The sequence below is a fragment of the Pan troglodytes genome, chromosome 1, assembly GCF_028858775.2.
Source record: "Pan troglodytes isolate AG18354 chromosome 1, NHGRI_mPanTro3-v2.0_pri, whole genome shotgun sequence".
Lineage (NCBI taxonomy): Eukaryota > Metazoa > Chordata > Mammalia > Primates > Hominidae > Pan > Pan troglodytes.
Genome location: NC_072398.2, coordinates 35,712,481 through 35,717,874, shown reverse-complemented (window position 1 = coordinate 35,717,874; position 5,394 = coordinate 35,712,481). Strand labels below are relative to the sequence as shown.

The 5,394-nt window shown below is 47.4% G+C and overlaps 1 long non-coding RNA gene across 1 annotated transcript; it reads left to right on the top strand.

The window, feature by feature from the left end:
* The first annotated feature begins 607 nt into the window (after window positions 1-607).
* Window positions 608-3,381, top strand: LOC129136020 (uncharacterized). The gene is made up of 4 exons (XR_008537255.2): window positions 608-685; window positions 778-924; window positions 2,408-2,525; window positions 3,247-3,381. It is a non-coding gene; the product is annotated as an uncharacterized LOC129136020 (long non-coding RNA).
* Window positions 3,382-5,394: the final 2,013 nt, after the last annotated feature.

Here is a 5,394-nt window from a genome sequence, read left to right as displayed (position 1 = left end):
GTTGAGTAGATCCTTGGCCTCTTCCAGAAAGATGTGAGCCTTAGCTGTTGTGCCTTGAGTGAGTCCATCAGTCTCTCCTTACCTACCATGGATGGATTCTTGCTTTACTTAAGGAGGTGAATGTTGACTCCAAAACTGCTTAAACTCCCTGACTTCTCTGCTTGAGGGCAGCATGGCTTTCCCTAGCTACACTGAGAGCTTCTTCTTAAAAGATATCCAGACCTCGAACTGACAGCACACGGGCCAATGGGTGCATGAAGCCGCCCACCCTCTCCTCCCCCGCACCAGACCATCCTGCTCTTTCAGTCCGAGGAGCTGAGCTAACTGCCTGGTGCCCACTGCTGTAGAAGCCCGGCGATGAATGGCAGGCACTAAGATGTCCATCGCTGTGGGAAGAAGGGAGCTGGGGCGGGCCAAGATGGCAGATGGCTTGGAGTGGCATGCTGTTTTCAGGCCCTCTACCTTTGTAGCCTGTGCCATTTGAAGCTGCCGGTTACTGTTTTTAGCTTGGCTTGACAAGAGAGCATTTGTTGTCACTCAGGAATGCAGGGTATTTTTAGCGAAGAGATTCTGCTTCAGGCATGGGCATTGTGTTCTTCCAATTACAGGCATGGCCGAGGAGGGCTGGGCGCCGAATCACTTGAAAGATCAGCAGGCTCAGCTGAGAAATTCATAGAAAAAAGAGGTGGGCGGGGCTGCATAACCAGAACCCTCGGGTCTTGTGCGATTTATTTTATTTTATTTTTATTTTAATCTTGTCTCCTTGTTCCTCCTCAGAACTGACTGCTCAGGTGACATGGAGGTAGATCCCAGGAAGGAAGGAAGGGAGAGCAGGAAAGAAATTGCCTGGGGGTTGAAGAGCTACCGAAGAGAAACTACCCAGCCACGAAACCACATTTATTGAGCTCGACCATAAGAGAACAGGTGGTAGTGAAATGAAAATTGTAACTTTTCTCTTGAACTTGAAATCAATTTGTAGTTATATATATTTATTGATTAATTCAAAGGAATGACTGAATGAACAAATGTTTTCCCATCCATTTATTCATTGATGCTATAGCAATGTACAATTTTTGGTCTGGAAGATCTGTGGATCATCCAGCTTAATCTGTTTCCCTAGTTCTCTTCCCTGCCAGACACCCCTGTCCCGGCCCCTTCCAGTGATGAGGAAACTGAAGCCCAGAGAGGTCAGGTGACTTGCGCAAGGTCCTACTAATTAGCAGCAGCTTTGGGACTGGAACCCAGGTGTCCTGACACCAAGTTCCCTGTTGTTCTATATTTACATTGTTGGAAACATCTATGTTGCCTGCCTTTTTTCTTTCTCTCTTTTTTTTTTTGAGACAGAATGTCGCTCTGTCACCCAGGCTGGAGTGCAGTGGCGCGATCTCGGCTCACTGCAAGCTCCGCCTTCCAGGTTCACGCCATTCTCCTGCCTCGGCCTCCTGAGTAGCTGGGATTATAAGCACACACCACCGTGCCTGGCTAACTTTTGTATTTTTAGTAGAGATGGGGTTTCACCAAGTTGGCCAGGCTGGTCTCGAACTCCTGACCTCAAGTGATCTACCCGCCTTGGCCTCCCAAAGTGCTGGGATTACAGGTGTGAGCCACCGTGCTCGGCCCCTTTTGTTCTTATCTTAATGAACAAATCAAAATAACAACTTAACAGACAGCCTGAGATGGGGAGTGGGCTGAGGGTTGGGTCCAGGGCCATGCTTAGAGCCTTGGAACCATGAGAGTTTTTCAGACTTCCTTCTTGGCTATCTTTTTTGGTTTTCCTCTGCTCAGGTGGGTATTTATTGAGCACCCACTACACAGAAGTCACGTGCTGGGTAGGTTGACATGGATTATTTTATGAATTACTCAAACAGCCTGCAAGGAAGGCATCAGACCTGTCTTTTGAGATCTGAAGGCTGAGATACAGAGGGGCTAAGGGGGTTTGCTCAAGATCAATGACAGCCAAGTGGCCGAGCCAGAATTAAAAGCCGCAATGACCAGGGCTCTTTCCACTGACACCCAGATGTTTTCACAATACTGTTGGGGCTGAGTTGTTTGGAGTCGTGGTCACTATGGTGGGCCCCCTGGCCGGTGGAATGTGCTGTCTATGTTCTCCTGCAACCTGAATTCTCACGGAACCTGAAGATGGAAATATGGGAGGAGATGTCATGTGCCCCATCACACTATTAACTTACTAATAAATGAAATGTCTCCCATCCCCACTGGAACTCTCTCCAGAGTGGGCCCAGCCTGTTCTACCACCTCCTTCCTTGGGCCTTCAACTTTGCTTTACAGCTGTGATGGCATCCCTGAGCTCTTACCTTTGTATCAGAGCTCTTTTTGTGTATATTTGTTTCCTGAGTGTATTTTTTATTTTTATTTTTACTTTATCTATTTATTTATTTTGAGACAGGGTCTCACTCTGCCACCCAGGCTGGAGTGCAGTGGTACGCTCATAATTCATTGCAGCCTCTATCTCCTGGGCTCAAGTGATTCTCCAACCTCAGCTTCCCGAGCAGCTGGGATTACAGGTGTGTGCCACCATGCTTGGCTGATTTTTAAATTATTTTGTAAAGATGAGGTCTCACTATACTAGCTCAGGCTGGTCTGGAATTCTGGCTTCGGCCTCCCAAAGTGCTGGGATTTCAGGTGTAGGCCACCACACCTGGCCTGAGTGTATTTTTAAAAAATTCAGGTTAGTATAATTGAATGAGTGTTTATCAAATTCCTCCCAAGGAGCCAGGAGTGGTGTCACAGACATGGCTCTTCAGATCTTATGACAGGACTGGGCCTTGAGCCACTCACTTATTCTTTTAGCAAACATGGTGCCAGGCAGCCTCAATGTGCTGACAGTCTAGTAAGGGAGGAAGACAAGGACCCAGGTGACCAGGCCTCCCAGATGCCGCCAGCTGGTGGTGCAGGAGCTGACACTGCCTTTGGCCACTTAGTGGCCGTGGTGCCTCTAAGTCCCCGGAAATACTCACACACTCCCTCCTCAACCTCTTCAGATGGCACAGGCTTCCACATTAGGCTTTGTCTAGCACCTATAACTTACCTGTTGCACACAGATTCCAACATCCCATTTAGAATCCTGATGATATTGAGGGTCCTAAAATGACTCTGGGAATAATGAGGAGAACTGAGATCTAACTTTTCACAGGTAGGGAGGTTCCAGGTAGAACAGGAGAAGGAAAACTCTAAGTTCCATGGAGTTAAGAGATGTATCTGTCTTGTTCATTTTTATATCCCCAGCTCTTGCTCTGGTGTATGGCAACTTGCTCTGGTGTATGGCAAATACGTGTGATGTTGAATGAACAGGTATGTGCCTGAGAATGGATCGATTCAATGGGTTCTTTCCAATAAACTCATAAGGAGATCTACAGGTGTCTGAAGAGTTGAATATTGACATGTTGGAAAATAATAGAATGCACTTGAGATCATTCTGGATTTGAGAACACATCATGGGGTAATTAAAAAATATACTTTTTTGGGTGGGGGAGGCCGAGGCGGGCAGATCACGAGGTCAGGAGACAGAGACCATCCTGGCTAACACAATGAAACACCGTCTCTACTAAAAATACAAAAAAAAAAAAAAAAAAAAAAAATTAGCCAGGCATGGTGGCAGGTGCCTGTAGTCCCAGCTACGAGGGAGGCTGAGGCAGGAGAATGGCATGAACCTGAGAGGCGGAGCTTGCAGTGAGCCAAGATTGCACCACTGCACTCCAGCCTGGGTGACAGAGCAAGACTCTGTTTCAAAAAAAAATACACTTTTTAATTAAAAATATTTTTAAAATATAAAACATTCAAGAAGCTGGCTATCTTGTGTTTGTTCCTCTATATCCACTTGCCACACTTTTCAACTCTCCTCTCAGCTCAGGAGACTTTTTGGGCCTTCTGGCTTCTCACTGGGGAGTCCTGCTGGGAGACAGAGGGAAGAAAGTGGGTGAGATCTGGGTACTTTTCCTGGCTCTCTCCCCGAGGGGTGCCCTCAGGCTGTGTCGAGGACTCTCTTTTTTTCTTGTGGCTACTCCCTCTGCCTTCATCCCTTCAGGCCGAGGATAGTAACAGCTCCTCTGTTACGAGCCTTGGCTATGATACCAATGCCTTGTGACTTCCCTTTACCTTGCCCACGCCTTTAAAAAATGGTTCCTATATTAGACCTTCATCAAATTAGACTGATTTGAGTGTGCCATCTGTTTCCTATTTGCAGCCTTGATGAAATAGGTGCAGCTCCCCATAGCATGAACACTCATTGAGGGTTTCTCCTAGCTCACCCATGTTCAAGTGCTCCTCCTGTTTCTTAATAGTATGTGAGCTAGTTGGTTCCACCAAATATGTCAATCAAGATGGAGGTGCCAGTTCATTTTTATAGATGCATAAACACTTATCTGGGGGAAAAGGGGTAGTTCTATCATTCTGACACACACCATCACACCCAAAATTAATTAATTTAGAAATAATCCATGTATGGGTGAGGCCTGCCATTCCTATCATGAGAAAACCGAACTGGAGGAGGGAGCTTCCTTCTGCTCTTTCCTAACTGGATCTCTGTGTCTTAGTTTGGGTTCTCGTGAGGCAGAGCTTGCCACAGGGATTGGGGTACACCTGGCTAATTGGAGGCTGTCCTAGGAGAAGGCAGGTGAGGGAGGCTGGGTAGAGCTGAGAAGGCCCTAAGCGAGGATGTGGATAGTCGCGGGGGCTGGGATGATCTCAGCTGGAGACCTGCCTCAGCCTGGGCCACAGGGAGCTCCTGTGCATAGATAACACCAGTGAGTGGGGCCCACCTTGAGGCAAGGGGGCTGCCTTTCCACCTTCATGTCAGTCAGGTATTGGCCGTGGGCTGCCTTCGGCGGGGGGGTTTACACTGGGGGTGAGGTGGCTGCTGTTCTGTTGAAAGAAGTTCTTTGAGCAAGGAGGCAGCTGTGGGCCAATATTCACAGCAGCTGGGGGATGGGAGCACTGGCCAGGTAGAGGGGACCTAGAGGGGAGCTCCAACAGTGTGGATGCTACAGGATTCTCCTTATCTGTGTTCAGTGAGAGATAATTACCACTATTTTCATTTGACAAATCACCAAATATTTTTTATCTTTTTCATTCTTACATTCCTCCTCCCCTCCCTTCTTTTCTTTCTTCCTTCCACAAACATTTAGTGAATCCATGCTACGTGAGGACCAATGGGACATTCAAGACACTGTCTCCTCCTAGGAGGCTCTTTCTGTCTCATTGGGATGCCATGACCTGCCTCACCAGGTGACGGGTGAAGCAATGTTTAATTGACTATTCACTTTTGTGGCTGTACCTAGAGATCAGTGAGGACTGGGATTATTTCAAGGGATTTAAAGGTAAAGCCACATTTCCAAAGCCACCTGTGAACTGACTGTTGCCAAAGATGGCACCCAC